The 18,255-nt window shown below is 35.0% G+C and overlaps 4 long non-coding RNA genes across 5 annotated transcripts; all 4 read left to right on the top strand.

The window, feature by feature from the left end:
- Window positions 1-4,177: 4,177 nt before the first annotated feature.
- Window positions 4,178-6,941, top strand: LOC139431845 (uncharacterized). Of its 2 annotated transcripts, XR_011641875.1 has the most exons (5): window positions 4,178-4,459; window positions 4,526-5,363; window positions 5,418-5,782; window positions 5,839-6,299; window positions 6,352-6,941. It is a non-coding gene; the product is annotated as an uncharacterized lncRNA (long non-coding RNA). The 2 variants fall into 2 exon arrangements; XR_011641874.1 differs by having other exon boundaries at window positions 4,178-5,363.
- Window positions 6,942-6,968: 27 nt separating this feature from the next.
- Window positions 6,969-8,194, top strand: LOC139431844 (uncharacterized). The gene is made up of 3 exons (XR_011641873.1): window positions 6,969-7,217; window positions 7,270-7,443; window positions 7,496-8,194. It is a non-coding gene; the product is annotated as an uncharacterized lncRNA (long non-coding RNA).
- A 2,931-nt stretch (window positions 8,195-11,125) lies between these two features.
- Window positions 11,126-12,082, top strand: LOC139431843 (uncharacterized). The gene is made up of 4 exons (XR_011641872.1): window positions 11,126-11,356; window positions 11,420-11,665; window positions 11,723-11,799; window positions 11,858-12,082. It is a non-coding gene; the product is annotated as an uncharacterized lncRNA (long non-coding RNA).
- A 4,784-nt stretch (window positions 12,083-16,866) lies between these two features.
- LOC111417854 (uncharacterized) lies at window positions 16,867-17,587 on the top strand. The gene is made up of 2 exons (XR_002706733.2): window positions 16,867-17,094; window positions 17,161-17,587. It is a non-coding gene; the product is annotated as an uncharacterized lncRNA (long non-coding RNA).
- Window positions 17,588-18,255: the final 668 nt, after the last annotated feature.

Raw genomic sequence — 18,255 nt, 5'->3', positions numbered from 1 at the left:
TCGCGTACAGTTTCTATTAACTTTTCATCATTTTCACACGACAATTTTCCTTGTCGCTTCATTTTGCCGCCTTTTTTACAATGGAATTCTGACTTGCAGGCACTCGTCGGAAATCAACAGGTTTGAGCTGGTCAAATATTCTTTCAAATGATCGTCGCGGTCACATGACCGGCGCATGACCGCAAGAAGATCGCATGTGTGAATATACAGGGTGTTCAGAAATTAGCGGATAATCTACACGTAGTGTTATTCTTCGTTCGATTCTAAAGCGAAAATCTTAATTGCAAAATGTTGTACCATGCTTCATACGTTTTCACGAGGTTCTCAAAGGTCGGATAATTTATCCATAAATAATCATAAATATTCAATATGTGTTGATAAATAAGCTATAATTTGGAATAAAAAGAATTTTGAAAACTAGTTTTTTTTGTTCAAGTTATTTTGTTTTGCTTTAAAGTGCGTTTTTAACATTTTTTCATTATAACATCTTCAGGAAAAAGACATTTTTCAACGTAGTAGAACAACATTTTCACATTAAGATTTTCGATTCAGAATCGGTCATAAAATGTCGCTACGTGTAGATTATCCGCCAATTTCTGAACACCCTGTATTGCCGTGAAATGCATATGTTCAGTAGGAAAGAAATTTTGCTTTGACCGTGATCGCTCCGTGACTTGACCGATCGTTGATCGATAGTGTGAATAGGCCTTTCAAATGATCGCCGCGGTCACATGACCGCAAAAAGACCGCATGTGTGAATATACTGCCGTGAAATGCATACGTTTAGTAGGAAAGAAATTTTGCTTTGACCGTGACCGGCCCGTGACTTGACCGGTCGTTGATCGATAGTGTGAATAGGCCTTTATACTTTATTTTACTTTGAATTTTCGGTGACACTTTATAAACAATGGCGATAGAAAACCTAAAATTAGCATGAAATCTCGTATAAGATGGTAATAAATATTAGTATACTTATTACGTAAATAGACAAGTGTCACACGGATTATTTAGCATTTATTATAGACAATTAAATTGCAAAAAAAATTTTCTTCGAATCTTTGCATCGTTTAGTTTTCCAGAAAATAAAAACATTTTTGAAAGACAATTTAAAAAAAATTCTTAAACGATACAAATTTATCGTATGAAAGTGATTCATAATTAAATAATGCACCCAACTGCGAAGTAAAATTTTACATTTTCCATTAAAATAGTGAATTAGTAGCCAGTTCCGGTGTAACATAAAATGATGGAGACGTAATAACCCTCTTAAAACATTAACATATTTTGCCCATCGATATGTCAAGCAGTCAGTATCCATTGCTGCTGTAGTTTCGCTATAAAATCCTATTTTCCACTCTCGTAAGACACTCTGTAGGTTGCATATTTCGTACTTGGTTATTAAATATCGATATTGCTACAGTAATTATACTTTGGTAGATTAATACAGCAAAAAAATAAAGAGAGTCCTGAGACTGTTTCACCGCATACGTCTACTTCACTAGACACTGCGATGGGTAATATAAAATCCAACACAAGTGATATCAATACTGATAATGACAACAATGTTGAGGATACAGTGTCCACTAAAAGTTTGGCACCTTGTTGACTGGACGCAGAATTGTTGAAATCGGTTCATTATTTCAGCAAATTATAATGGAATCCGTTCATACCCCATTTAGTTGTGGATGGCAAAATTGTGATTTTATACAAGAAAAACGTGTAGGTTTACGTAGTGTTTTAATGTGTAATGTGTAACAAAAACATTGAAGTTTCTTTGGACAATAACAACGACATTTTAGACGCAAATGCGGCGGCAGTTACCGGGATTGTCTCTGTTAGTTGCGGTTTCTCGCAACTTGATAAAATACTGGCACATATGAATATTCCTCCTATGTCAATCTATACATTTTATGACCATTTTAATTCTTTTGGCGATAATGTTCATAATAACTTATTGGAAACCATGCAAGCGGCAGGCCGAGATGAACATACAATAGCTGCACAAGCTGGTATGTCAAACACGTTGAAAATCGATTATATGTTCAATTGAAAAAACCTCAAGGGTGCCATGATTTAATTGTTGTTACATTGAAATTTTGGTACACATATTAGCAATTGACATAGACACACAATATCAGATATTTTTTAACTTCTAAAACGGGAAATGACAGTTTAAAAAAATTTCTTTATATTTCTTATGAACAATCAGTTTTTATAAATTTATCGGTTTTAGGTAACATCGATTCGGATGGTATAGTTGGTCCCATAAAACCAACTATAACGCGCAATCGGGAGTTGCCTGTATTATAGGAGCAGTAACAGAAAAACAATTATTCGTAGGAATTCGCAATAAATACTGATCATATTGTGAAATATATTTAAAAAAGGGAGAAAATATACCAGCTCATAAATGTTATAAATATTTTAACAAAAGCAGTACCGCTATGGAATCCGATATCGTTCTCTACGCTAAAATATACTATTATGGTCAACCATATGGTCACAAAACTCTAATTAAAAAAATTGAATGCAAAAACCACATTTTGCGAAATATGTGTGGAAAATTAAAGAAACAAGGAAATACAACAGTTCTACCGGAATAAAAGTTCCACTCTTTCTTCGCGAGGAATTATTGAAATATATTCCGAGAATCTGCATAAGTGTGATTAAAGCCATTCAGCATAGAAAAAATGAAGGTCGAAGTGAAGCTGAACAAATTATAAGTTTGTCTAAGGATATAGAAAATACACCATCACATATTTTCAATGAACATCGACAATGTCAAAGTTTGGGTTATTTCTGCCAGGCACCTTATCTTACCAACCCACTTGTCCAAGAAATGAAAATATGCGGTCTCTGGACAAATATTCAGGAGGCTTTAACTCGTACAGCACAAAATGTTTCAAATTTGTTGATATACGTGGATACTAATATTGTTGAATCATACAATTCCGCTGTAGCTAAATATGTTGGAGGCAAACTTGTAAATTATAGTAACAGAGACACAATACGTTGTGAAGCTGCAGCTTTATCATTTGCCGCAAAACATAAATATATAAAGTTACTTCACAAATTCAAAAAAGGGTCTTATACTAATTTATATACAGCTACATATAAAATAATAGTATTAGTACGATTCTTACGTTGCCGTCTTTTATATCTCAAAACGTCTCAATAGCTTTCTTACTAATACAGGGTCATCCACAACGAACGTCCATTAGACGTTTCTATGGTTCTGGCCAAAATAAAAATTTGAAAATACAGATTTAACTATTATCAATAGCGTTCTTTTCAACTAAAATATTTTCAGGCTTCTAGCACTTCCGGTTATACCGGAAGTTGCCACTTACTTTATTTTTTTAAATGGAACACCCTGTATATTTTTACATATTTGGATTTGTGTGTTTTCAAGGATTATGAGTAACTTTACTTTTTGTAATTTGATTCGGTCGTTCTCGAGTTATTCGAATTTTTCGAGAAAAATTTGTTCCAGCAGACATTTGTTTAAAAAATCAGAGAACACTCGATTTTTGGGATAATAATTTAGGATTCAGAACATGCTTAAACAACATGATGGAGTATCTTTTGGTACCGAGTACGGCTACCTAGAACGTTTGGTCACTTTACTACGGCGCGTTAACTTTTCGAAATTTGGAAGTATCATAACTTCATTTTTTTAAATGACACCCCCCATATTTTATTACTTAGTCGTCTTCGGTGTCTCATATTACATCTTTTATATCTTACATGTCCTATACCTAACATTAATAGTTTGGGAGATAATTAGGGTTTTTTGAAAAATAAACAATAAACCTTGAAAACAGACAAATCTAAATATGTAAAAATATACAGCCGGAAAAAAAATTTTGTGATGGGAATGTTGTGGTGGTTATGTATTATCGGAGGATCAGTAAAGTTCTTCCAAATGCTATACAGGGTGTTCAAATTATAATATCAAAGTTGAACTTAAGAAAAGTCCTAAAAGTCAATTTTTTCAAATGGCAACCCTACCATATGAATTCATATCTGAATTTTATGAAAAATTTTGGATCAACTTTATGTAGAATGCCCTATGTCTAAAATATATGTTTATCGTGTTAAAACAATTTTTAAGCGAAATCACAAGAAATATCGCTAAATAGCAGCTACGGAGGACTATAAGAAGGAGGCATATCGACATCGGAGATTTGATGATTTTTTGACTCTAGGTTAAAGCTAGTTTGAAAAACTGACACTTGGTGCGCTGCGGTTCCAAACCACGGCGATTTTTATACTGGTCGTTGATTTGTGTGTGAATTAAAACTGTTTTTTGTTATATTTAAATCGTGTTACAAAGAAAACTAAAATGAATACAAAAAGTTCATGTTTTGTGCCATCTTGCAAGAGTGGTTATCCGTCGGTGGTAAAAAGAAATAAACTGAATAACATCAAAAATAAAAGTTTGTTCAAAGCAGCTAAGGTATGTAGTTCAAGCATATTTATTCATTAATTTGATAATTTTTACTGTTGATAATGTTGATTGTAGAATAATTCATTGAATAATTGCTGAAATGTTGATTGAGGTCGATTCAGATTTATTTAAAATGTGATTTTTAGTCGAATTGTCTGAACCTAACCCCCAAAAAATACGTTTTACGACTTTTTGCTTGAAATAGCGAAATTTAAATGTTGTTTACACTTACATTGACCGATATTAGTAGAGAAATGGTCATGTATAGTCTTGAACTTGTTTACTAGTTTTAAAAGTAGTTACTTAAAAAATGTACTTATTGGACCTCATTTAAGAACAAAGATTTATTAAAAAAGTGGCGGTGTGCAATTCCGAGGGCGGATAAAACGTTGATGTCTTCAGATGTCGTCTGCGAACTTCACTTTTTAGACGATGACATAATCAGGTACTATGAAACTACATTGCCTGATGGTACCATAAACAAAATAGAACGTGGTAAACCAAAGTTAAAAGACAATGCTATTCCTTGTATCTTCCCAAATCTGCCATCATATTTAACAACAATTAAGAACCAGAGAAAGGCTCCTCAAACAAGAATTGGGGCATCAGTACTCACCGATGAATCACTTTCAATGAAAAAAACCGAATCTTTACCAATTGAACAGCAAATGGAAGTTGATGAATGCAGCAGCTGCACTGAACCTGAGAACACTAATGTTATTAGTGCTTTGTATGTTGAGCAGAATTTTTTTCAATATGCACGAAGTAATTTAGAAAAAGTTATTTTGCCTACAACACTTTGGAGTGCAACATATGTGGAGGGGTTCAATGAAATAATATTCTTAGAATGGGATTTTTCACACACAATAAAGAAAAAAGTTTTAATAAAAGAACATTTTGTAATAAAACGAAGGTAAAAATACGGTTTCAATTATCTACCTTTTATGTTATTATTTCTTTTAACTAGGTGATGACATACGGAAATAGAAATGCTGAAGAAAAAATGCTCTATGGTAAGTAACGAAATTGTGCAAAACGTCATTAGTGATTTGCCATTGTATCAACAAGAAGCTGTCAAAACTTGTATTGCATCCGCCAAAGTTGCAAATCCAAAAAATAGACGCTATACACTCATTTGGATATATGAGTGTATTTTAATTAGAATTAAAAGCAAAGCTGTATATGAACATTTACGTAAAATGTTGCCTTTACCATGTGCAGCAACTCTTAACAAATATATTAAAAGAGTGAGTGGATGCTACGGTTTTCAGACAGCTATTTTCGAAATATTGAAAATGAAATCAACAGTTATAGCGCCAGAGGAAAGAAGAGGTAAGAACTAATTTTAAATAAATTTGTAACTTGTAACCTAAATGTTGTTCTTTTAGGCACTTTACTTATAGATGAAATGAAACTTACCGAAACAGTTAGTTTTGATAAACAAACTTTGAAGATTAATGGTTTTACTAACCTAGGAAAATACTCTCCTGAACATCAAAAAAATCAGAAAGGTGATCATGCGCTAGTAATGATGTTTCAACCTTTCAGGGGGTCTTGGGTACAAGCACTAGCTTGTTTTCTTAGTAAAGGTTGTGCCTCTTCAACAGTCCTGCATCATTTAATATTAGAAGCTATTATTCTTGTGGAAAAAGCAGGTTTTTTCATAGATGTGGTGACAACCGACGGTGCTAGTTGGAACAGATCTATGTGAAACAAATTCAATATTTCGGAGGAACAAATAAGCTGTCCACATGTTTGTGATGAAAACAGGAAACTTTGGTTTTGCTCTGATTTTCCTCATCTTCTAAAAAATGTTAGAAATTTTATTATTAAGCAGGCAGAAACTTGGGTAAGTACCTACTCATTTGGTCTCTTATAGTTTTATAATATTTATGTGATAGACACCTGATGGCATTGTTAAAGTTGCTCACTGGGATGCTGTAGTTGTATGTATGTATGTATGTATGGATTGGGGAGTGCATGCAAAACCGCACGCCACACTTAGGCCCCATTGGGCCCCTTGTGCATCCTCCCATTACACACTCTGGTCACATCAACCAGCCTAAGGATTTACCAAAGGCTAGGACGGCTCCTAGAGGTGCATTCCTGATGTCATCTGTGGTCGGCCATTCCTCCCCGAAGGTCCTCATTCTGAGGTCGGTCAGAGAGGGGCAGTCACACAAGATGTGTTTAACCGTCTCGTCATCCTGTTCACAGGCTCGACAGAGAGGGGAGTCAGCAAGCTTCATGTTTTGAAGGTGCTTGTTTACCTTACAGTGTCCCGTGAGGAGACCTGTGGCAGTGCGAAGGGCACTTTTACCGAGCCCTACGAAGAACTGGGCTGTTGCGGCTGAAGGATATTTTAACAATTCCTTGGCGAGATGACAGCCCGGGGTACGGTCCCACCCGTTTAAAAATTTTTTGTGGGTAATGCGCTTGATTAACTCGATGTGAGTAGCTAAAGAGGGGGTAATTATCGGCTCGGGTGCACAGGGCGCTGTACCGGCAGTACGTTTGGCAAGCCTGTCAGCGTGGTTGTTACCCTTGGAGCCGGAATGCCCCTTAACCCACTGGATTCTGACACGATTGTATTTCGCGGCCTCCTCCAGTGCTTTGTGACAATCCATTACTACTGCAGACGTTATAATATGCTGTAGTTGAAATAGAGCAAATTCAGAATCCTCACGGATTGAAAGTTTCTCCAAAACTTTGTTATGATGTACACCCAAAATCTTATCAAAAAATGAGTGTTGGTCGGGCTTATAGAGTAAGTACCTAACTTAAATTTCTATAATATATTTTAACCATAAAGTTTTAAGTTTTTTGGAAATAAGACTGCAGTTGCAATGAAGATTTATCAACCATTATCGAGTTCTTTGCATGATTGTGAACCAAGTATAAATTTAATTAATAAACTATTTGAGCTGATTACGATTATGAGTTCAAGAACACCAACTGACAAATGTTTAGAACCACATTCTGTGGAAGTCAAGGTTTTATGTCAAGGAATAATTTGTGATCATTTGGCTAACAAAAACATATTAGTTTATAGAAAATTTTGTAAGTTATCTAAAAAATTGGAAGACTGTTGCAGAAGAAAATGGCTACTGTTTCCTTTCAAATAATACTTATTTAGGATTAATAATTTCGTTGGAAGCAACGCTGCAACTTTTAAATTTTTTGTCCAGTGTCTGCGGCTTTAGTTACCTGATGACGTCAAGATTAAACCAAGATTCTTTAGAGGCACTTTTTTTATAATTTAATATTGTAGATTTACAAAGCATGAGTTTCTACCATTCCTATCGTTTTTTTTTTTAATTTTTGCTTGGCATTTGCTTGGCTAACTGCTTTTAGAATGTAGAATTAATAAGTAGATGTAGAAGCTTTTTTCAGCTTTTCGTTGTAGTAAAGTAAAAAACAATTAATTGCTCGTCTTATGATTGGTTCTAATGATTTGCTTGCACGACACAATATGGTTTCCTTGATGGACAGAAGAAACGCGTTTTATGAAAGGTTTCTACAAAGGCTTATCGAATATAACATCGATTGCCCTTTCATTCTTGAGCGACTAGGGTTTGTTGTTCCAAGGAGTAACTCAAGATATAGCTGCGTATTCGTCATTCCTTATGCTAGGACAAACATTATGAGACGGGCGCCAACATACACTCTCTGTAAAGTGGGCAACAGGATTCCAGACAATCAGTGATCACCTGCATGTATATTCAGTTTTTTACTTATTTGGTTTTTATTTTTACTTTTCTTTATAATTCGGTCAATTGTTAATTTCTTGAATTTTTTGTAATTTTTGTTTTTTTTTCTCCTATACAGATACATATTATTGTATTATTACATTATGTAATATATATTGTTATCCTTTTTTGGGCTATGTCTGTTGGGTAATAAAGGAATATTATTATTATTATTATTAGAAAATATTATGCTTAAATGGTATGACGCATTGATGTATGCTCAATGTACAGTTGATTTAAGAAAAGTAAAACAAAAGCAACAAACTGTGATATTTTCACATTTAATTTCGTTAGTCATTACTAGGGCACGGAACTTTTGTAACAAAACGATACCATTTCCCCCCTCCACTTGTTCTCATTGGCTAGTTTTCTGGGTTTGTTTTCTAGGAAGCCACTGAGAACAAGTGGAGGGGGGAAATCGTATCCTTTTGTTACAAAAGTTCCGTGCCTTAGTCATTACTCATTATTAATTTACATCATTTGACTTTTTGTTCCCGTTGTTGGTTTTGATTTTTTTTTTCAATACAATCGTTATTGTGTAAAACTACAAGAATTTTTTCTAGAACACTGAGTTACCTGCATTATATAGTAACTCATATTTTTTAATTAATAGAGTGCTTTTTTTAGAGGTTTTTTGGGATGACGAGGGGAGCATGTGGATCAAATGATCATCCTGATTCAAACCTCTTCATACAAGTATTTAGATTGATCAGTACTTACTCTCTCATTAAACCTCCTAAAGGCAGTAATATTGTGGGAGATGAAATACTAACAACTTTAATACAGGGTAGTGAAATTATTCAACAAACTGAAAAATATTCTGCCGAGTTTGCAACACATTTGGACAGTATAATGGAGAATTCTGTTTGGTTTACGGATATATCTGCTGAAGAAGTTGTTTTAGATCATGATTATTCTGTAGATAGATCTGATTTATTGATAGCCTACTTTGCTGGATATATGGCCAGGAAATCAAACCGATTTTCAAAATGTGAAGACTGTCATGAAAAATTAAAAATTAAAGAACCCACAGGAAAAGATAAACTCAGAGTATTACTTTCCCATGGACAGCTAATATATCCTTCAGAACTTTTATTTCAGCTTACAAAAACCTTAGAAACAACTTTTTTGCAGGTAGTTCAGTTACAGACCTTGAATATAAAAACGATTTTAAATGTAGCTGAAGCACTCGAACATGAACACGTTCCGTTAGTAGGATGTTCTGAACATGCAGAAAGTTTGACTGAAACATTAATCCGTTTTTTTCTTATTTCAAGAATGTTTATTTTGTGTAAAACTGTAAATAGTATCAACAAAACTGATAGAGAAAAAACAAAACTGCACTGAAAATTTGCTAAATTTTGAATTTTATTTTTTTTTTTCCTTATTTGTCTTTTCATTATTTGATTTGACAACGTATTTAAAATTTAATATCAAAATTTTATATCTTATGGACGAATTTATAGAAATCAAATTATAGTTAAAGTTATTAGTTAATTCGTCATCAAATTTTAATGTGAAATTATCTCGCAAACGTCATTGTGTATATTTATAATAATTGGAAAAAAATTAATGAGACTTTTATAAATCCGCCCTAAGTTTTTTTAAGTATTATAACTTATTTTTCAAATTTTTTGTGTAAAAATTAGTGTAGTGATTGTTCATGGACATTGCATGCATTTTTACAAATTTGGATTTTTAATATGTATTTTTTTTACAACTATTAATAATAATTACAATTATTACTTGATTCACGAAATTGTGTTTTAATGTTAATCAAATTGTAATAGGTACTTTATGACAAAAACATATTTTATAAAGATTTTTTGATCAAAAGTTGTTTGTTTTCCATTAGCACCTGTGTTAACCGAGCGTGGTTTGTAACATATGCGCCCTCTGGTGTTGTTTTGGTAAACTTGATTTCTAACTCAAGGACGAGTCCATTTTTAAAGCGTTGCGTTTACCACCTTATTATAGTCCTCCGTAATAGCAGCACATTAGAAAACAAATGAACGACAGAAAAACTAAACAGTTTGACATTTGCTAAGGCTATAGTTTATTTCTGTTGGTGTGATAACTAAGTTACATTTTGTAGTGTTTTGTTCTCAAAACTGTCACGTTTGGGTTTTAGTAATGAGGATTATTTGAATCTGATTATAATTTACGGAGAGTGCAACCGAATAATTGCGCGTACGTGTCGGCTGTTTACAGAAAGATTTCCAACTCGTCCCGTACCAACTAAGGGTATTGTAAACAAGCTATTAAAGAATTGTCGGGAATTTTGAACATTTTCTCAAAAATTTATTAAAACGAAACCTGTTACTGACAAAGAGGTAAATGAAACCATAATTCTTGCCTATTTCACTGCATACCCCTAAAATTCCATAAAAGATGCAGAAGTAGCTCTTCGAATTCCCTGGACTAGTATCCACCATATTTTATTAAAACATAAGTGGAAACCGTTTAAATTTTACGATGTTCAGCATTTGAAAGAGGGAGACTTGGCAGCACGAGTGGAATTTTGTGAATGGTTTTTAATTAAAATACAAGATAACAATTGTAACGCCAAAAAAAATATTAATATAAAAATAAAAAAAATAGTGTTTTATTACTAAAAGATTCTTTTCACGACCCCGGTTTTGTTGCGAACTCCCCGGCTTAACTCTTTCGGAGAAGGGAGGATTCGATTTATTTTTGGCGCCACCCGATCCGACAATCCGCAACTGGCTCTGAACGGGAAGAGTAGTAAAAAAAAATGTGAAAAGATCCAATAGTGCAAGTGGCACAAAAAAAAGAAAATAGTAAACAAGAAATATATTAAATAATAATAAATCCAGTTAGGTAAGTTTCAAAATGTATAATTTAATAAAAGAAATATACCATAGAAACCAAGAAAAAAATATCAAAATTAAATCCAAAATGGAAAAAGTATAAAATAATAATAATTTAATAAAAAATATAATTTTTCAATCCAAGAAGAAACTAATTTGGGTAAAAAAAAAAAAATCCTAACCTCAAAATTGACCACGACAAAACCTAACCTGATCTGTCACCCAGAGCTCTTGGTTTCGAAGCAAGTTAATGTGTAAATCAAAATCAAACAAAGTCTATCCCAAATAAAGCTTCTTTTACAAAATGTGTAAAATCAAAAAAAAAGGTAAACTAGCATTTAAAAAAAAAAATAACCCTTTCTCTAACCTTCTCCTTTTTTTTTGCTTAGGTCAACAAACTAAAGTATCAAAACAAAGTACCACTAAGAACAAGTATATAAAAAAAGGTGTATATCAATACTAAATCAAAATTACAAATTACTTTAAATTAATGAACAAAATTAGACTTTTGAAATTAAAAGAAAACATAAACGAGACCAAAATAATATACGATAAATATTAATCGACTTGATTATAATATATGTACTAGTTTCCAGGAGCCTGAAGGGCTTAAAATACAGCAGAGGGAGGTGAAAGTAAGTGACTCCACTCTTTTCGTTATGCAAATTTTTGTCTGACCTTGTCTTCGGTAGTTGAATCCCTCAAACGAAGATTTTATCCTTCGGAGTAGAAAATAGAAGTCCGGTCCTCAGCAACGCTCCTCGAGATGGTAAGGATAAATGGTTTGATATCAGGAATCAAATTATATAATTCCAGTTCTCTTTCAGGTGTTGTTAACAGGTGTTGCCTTAAATTGGAAAATTTTTGTCCTCCCAACAAAATGTTCCCGAGTTTTCCTCTCCCCACAAAAAGAACCTGAATATATTACCCGAATTAAATTTAAGTTAATTTAAAAAAAAAAAAAAAAATGAACGACCCTTACCTCAGTTGGTCGAGGTTCACGCCAAAACGTTTACTGAAAATATGTTAATAAATCCGGCAAACAACCGAAATTCGGAACAATCAATTTATTCCAAAATTTAATCGAAGTTTCGTGATTAATCCGCTAATTGCGAGTATAGACAAAGACCCCAAAATCCAAATTTCAAAAAAAATTCCAAAATGTCTTCCAGTCTATTTAAAATTCACTAACTCGAATATTTTCTCGGCGCACTCGATTGCAGAAAAGAGAGCGATTTCCGGAACTCGTCCGTATTTATACCCGAAAACAAAAAAAAAAAAAACTCGAAAAATACCGTGATAATAAAATTTTTAAATGAAAAATATCGTGTTTCTTAAAAGCCCTCTATAAAGTAATAGTGAAACTAGGGATAAGGATAAGTAAGAACGGAAACTCTCGGTAACGTTGCTGAAACAAAACAAAACAAAACCGAACATCTGGATTTATTATTTGAAAATGAAGAATCCAAAGTAAGAAAAGAAACAAGGAAAAAGAAACTGTAACATTCCCCTCTTTCCCACCAAAAGAAATTTTTCCCAAAATTTCTTTATCAAAATTCTAGGTCCCAAAAGGTAAGAAGAAGAAATGATAGAAAAGACAGAGAAGAAATGATGCAATTAGCTCAGATAAAAAAAAAAGATATAGAAGAGAAAACGATCATACAGTATTTGCGATGAAACCTCCGCGTCGTCATCGCCCTGTTCCGTTTCCGACCTGCCCGAATATGGCTTCAGATGTGTCACGTGCCAACGACCAATCAGTAATTCACCGGTAAGTTTCTCTAACTCGTAAATGTCATCCGCTATTTTTTTACGCACCCGAAAAGGACCTATGTACCGATCTGACATTTTGGCCGCTATACCTTTATTCGCGTCCGACAAAACAAAGTTCTTTCGCCAAACCAGATCACCGTCATTAAAGCTAGTCTCGCGTCTTCGGAGATTATAATTAAGACCAGATCGCGTCGAAGCCATTTTAATCCTTGCGTGTACCTCCGCGAACAGATTCTTAAATGCTTTTGCCCTAAGTTTCGTATTAATTTTTTCGTGTATTTCATCGATTTTATGCAGTGCTCCATCCAAAATGATTTCCCGCCCGTGAAGGATGTAATACGGGGAATAACCGGTAGTCGTATCTTTGGCAGTTCGCAACGCGCACGTGACCTTGGGTAAGTATAAATCCCATAACCGTTGATTGTCACTAACGTAAGCGGTTAACATAGTCTTCAACGTTCGGTTTACTCTTTCAGTCGGATTAGACTGAGGGTGGTAAAACGGAGTAAATTTAGCTTTAATATTATAGTCTTGAAGTAAACGTTCATACAATTTCGACCGAAATTGGACACCGTTGTCACTAATTATAATCTGCGGCACACCGTAGGTCAAAAGAATACCTTCTTCGAGGTTACGTACCACAGCGGAAGCTGTTGCTTTACGCAGCGGAAAGCACACCGGATATTTACTAAACAAGTCTAGTACAACTAGTATGTGAGTATAACCCTTGGAACTTCTAGGTAATGGTCCGATTATGTCTATACTTATAACTTGCCACGGACGTATTATACCGTTATGACTTCTCAGCAACCCCGCAGGAGCTCTTTGCTCAGGTTTAGTGCGTTGGCACACCTTGCACGCTTTAACATAACGAACGACGTCAGCACGATATTTGGGCCAGTAATAAGTAATAATGGTGAAGGATTTTGGACACGGTCTTTTCTACTCCTAAATGACCCCCTGCCTCAGGTGAGTCGTGGAGCCTTTTAATTAATTTTTCCCTTTCGCCTCGAGGAACCACGATTTTCCACATATCCCCGTCCGTCAAACGATAATCCGTCACTCGAATCTTTTTAAGCAACCTGTCCCCATCCGTCCGATACGAAGGATATCTATCGGGATTTGCTTTGACGGCCTGTACCAACCTTTGACACCACGGATCCGATACGCGATCAACCGACACTTCGTCCGCCAGCACCGGTACAGCTCGCGAAAGAGCATCGGGCACTACATGCTCCTTACCCTTACGATGTTTAATAGAAAAATCATACTGTTGTAATCGTATGGACCATCGCGCCAAACGACCAGAAGGTGATTTCAAATTGTTAAGCCAGACCAGAGAATAGTGGTCGGTCACCACGGTGAAATGGCTTCCTTCCACATAGGGCCGCAATTTTTCTATCGCCCACAAAACCGCCAAACACTCCTTCTCTGTAGTCCCGTATTTCCGTTCCTGCGCGGTTAACGATCGGCTCAAGTAGCTTATTACGTGTTCCGCTCCGTCAATCACCTGCGTCAGCACCGCCCCGACGCCGTAATCCGACGCGTCCGTCTGAATAGTAAATTTATGTTCGAAGTTCGGCCTGGTTAAAATCGGTGCCGTCACCAACTTTTCGTTAATCGTGCTCCACGCTCGCTCGCACTCATCGGTCCACAAGAACTTACAACACGACTTCCTTAATAACGCCGTCAGAGGAGAGACCACGGTCGCAAAATTAGGTACGAATCGCCGGTACCATGACGCCATACCGACCACACGCCGCACCTCCGACACCTTTTTCGGCGTAGGTATTTCCAAAATCGCTCTAACCTTCTCCGAGTCCACGTGTAATCCGTCACCGTCCACGATATATCCCAAATACCTTAATGACTCACGAAAAAAATTACATTTTTCTTTATTTAGGGTCAAGCCTGCCGCTACCAACCGACTACAGACCTGCTCGAGGATCTGAAAATGTTTTTCGATGGTCGGAGTCGCCACGACGATATCGTCAAGGTAGACGAAAACGTGAGGAGCCAAATCTCCCCCAATAACACCATCGATAAAACGCTGCCACGTGGCCGGTGCGTTAGTTAAGCCAAACGGCATCCGATTAAAGTGAAACAGCCCGCGTCCCGGAACCGTGAAAGCTGTGTACGGCTTGCTGGCCTCATCCATCGGAATTTGCCAGTATGCCGATTTAATGTCGATGGACGACAGATATCTCGCGTCCCGTAAACTATCTAGAGTCCACGAAATATTCGGCAACAGGTAAGCAGACAAAGTCACACGATTCAGCTGTCTGTAATCGACACAGAATCGATATCCACCGTCCTTTTTAGGGATCATTAAAATTGGCGAAGACCACGGGCTACTGGATTTTTCGACAATGCCCATCGCGATCATTTCATCGAGTACTCGATCGATGATCTTTTGTATAGCCGGCGAGACCGGGTAGTACCTTTGCTTAATCGGAAGTACGTTTTCGTTAACCCGAATTTTATGAGATACTAAATGAGTATGACCTAACTGACTTTTATGTTTAGGTTCAAAAATCCGTTGAAGAAGTTCCGGTACCCGATGCTTATCTTCTACCGACAAACTTTCACGCGCTTGTATGGCCGATACCGTGACATCCGGAGGTTCACATGAAAAGGACCAATCCCCCCTACGTAAATCAGGTACCACACCCATACGTCTCCAAAAATCTACTCCCAAAATTAACGCATGTCGTAAAGTCGGTACCAGCAAAATTTCGATGAGTCTTACGCGACCCTCAACAACCATCGGTACGGTCATCATACCTTCAATTTGACATCGGTCATTATTCGCGACAGTACATTGCGAATTAACTCTCGTTATAGGTATGCCTAAGTTTTTCAATATTAGTATCCCCTCTCGACCCGCGATCGTTTTAGTAGCGAGTCCAACAATCCCGCGATTCGTCTCCCCAAAATATTCACGTATAAATAGGGTCTTTCGTCGTCCCGTGCAGACGCGAAAACGTAATCTAACAAAACTCCGATCGGCTTTTGAAAGGTGGGACGGGTACGACACCGATCTATCGTCGACCCGCTGCCCCTTTTCCCGAACACGAATGACAATCTCGCGTTGTAACCCCGGGTGCACCACATCGTAACATAGTTTATGGAACTTGTGAGGCTATATGGAAAAAATTGGGACCGTTGGTAATACCTTCTCCTTCAAAAGAAAGTTGGATACAAAATGAACATGATTTCCAAAGATTATGGAATTTTCCCAACTGTATTGCTGCCATCGACGGAAAGCACGTAGTTACCGATAAACCCCCTAATAGTGGCTCATTATATTTTAACTACAAAAAGACATTTAGTATTGTTTTACTTGCATTTGTAGATGCACATTGTAAATTCACTGCCATTGATGTAGGCGCCTATGGAAGAAATAGCGATGGCGGAATATTTGCAAATTCTGCAATTGGAAAGAAAATGTTCAAAAATAATCTGGATTTACCTCAAGATAAAGCTTTACCTGGCACTAATGTAATTATGCCTCATGTCTTTGTAGGAGATGATGCTTTTCCTCTACACAAACATTTAATGCGACCTTATCCAGGTGGCGAAATACTGAATAACGAAGAAATTAAAATCTTTAATTACAGGCTCAGTAGAGCTAGACGTGTTTCAGAAAATGCTTTCGGAATTTTGACAAAGAGATTTCGTATTTATCAAAGACGCTTGCAAATTATCCCTGAGCACCTCGATAAAGTTGTACTTGCTACATGTTGTTTGCATAACTTTCTTCGAAATGATATTGGCATTGGACCGAAAACGGCGAAGATAATCAACCCTCACACGGATTAACAGATATGTCAGGAATAGGTGGAACTTCAACTGCACTTGCAATGGAGATTAGCAATACATTTAAAAATTACTTCTCTGGGACTGGTTCCGTATCATGGCAAACGGCAACAGTTAGGAAAGGCAAAAGAAATACGGCAGTCAATATTGAGACTGACACTTAGTAATTATTGTGCAATAACAATATGTGGCACAATTCATTTCATTAAAAATAAAATAAAATATATAAGCACGTAACGGTTGTAAAAATGGGTTTTATGGAGATAAAAAATTCTTTAAATATTTTTTAAAATTACAAACCGTCGCTTGTGACGGTTTGTAATTTGTGGTGACTTAGGAAAGCTTTGTTTTGTTGACAATGACAGTTTGTTGGTGTAAGTTGATTAAGAATTTTGTAAGTTTTCGGTGTTTTTTAAGTAATTTGTTACTATGTATTTTATTAAGGATGTTATTTTCCGAAGTTTTACTTATGGTAAGTACATTTAATTTAAGAGTTTTCTTTTTTTATAAATGTAATTTAAAAATGACAAATATGTAGGTACATCTTTTTTAATAGAAAATTAGTGGAAGGAATTACGCTACGGATGAATGCAGAGAACGGTGTGGAACTTTTTACCGATTTCCAAACCCAAAACTATCCACAAATATTTCAAAGGTCAATTGATCTAAGTGGATGGGAAGAATTGTGGCAACATGAAGACAGAATTTACAGAAATGTTCATGGTGGAAAGCATTTCTCTAAGGAACATGTTGGAGGGAATAGTAATAAGGAATAATAGTATGTTCTAGTTTTGCCGATGGTATGATAAGAGATTATGAGTTTATATATATATTTTATATATTATAAACATTATACATAGGTCTGTGCCTACAGGCTTATACATGCATGTTATATATTATATATAATTAAATAAATGTTATAATATAATAATATACCATAATTATAATACTTATTATACTTATAACTTTTTATTCATTTAATTTCTGTGTTAGTTAAAATACCATAGTAACATATTGTAAGCAATTTTGTTGGATCTTTATATATACAGCAATTAACCTTTGTGTAACATCAAATCAATGTTAAAATTTTAATATGACTGTTGTAACAATTGTACTTATACATTAAATTTTTATTTTATGAACGTTTTAGGATGAACCGATAGTCAGAATGTGACAAAGGTTTCAAATTGGAAACGAATTAGGAAAAATAACAAAAAAATAGAATAAGAATATTGAATACTGTTAATACTAATAATAAACGTCTTTATTGAACATAAATTATAATGCAAAATAGAACATAAAGTGTTTATTCCAAATTACAGTGCACATATCTGAATTAATGTGAATTTTTCTGATATTGTTAACATTTCCAACTATTGTAATTGTAAATTTCAATTATTTTATTTATTATTATTTCTGTTTAAAACTTTATAACTAGAAAACTTTTTCTTTATTATCTAAGATTGATTTATTGTCTAAGTTTTAAGTTTTTTACTGTTCAAAACTGTACTTTTGTTTTACAACATTCAATATTTAAATAAAATTTTTAAGTATACAACACACTTCTTAATTGCCCCAAAATCAAAAAATTATCTGAAAAGTTTTTTTACAATAAAAAATATGCCACAATTGA

The sequence above is a fragment of the Onthophagus taurus genome, chromosome 11 (assembly GCF_036711975.1).
Source record: "Onthophagus taurus isolate NC chromosome 11, IU_Otau_3.0, whole genome shotgun sequence".
Lineage (NCBI taxonomy): Eukaryota > Metazoa > Arthropoda > Insecta > Coleoptera > Scarabaeidae > Onthophagus > Onthophagus taurus.
This window is presented reverse-complemented; position numbering and strand designations above follow the sequence as displayed.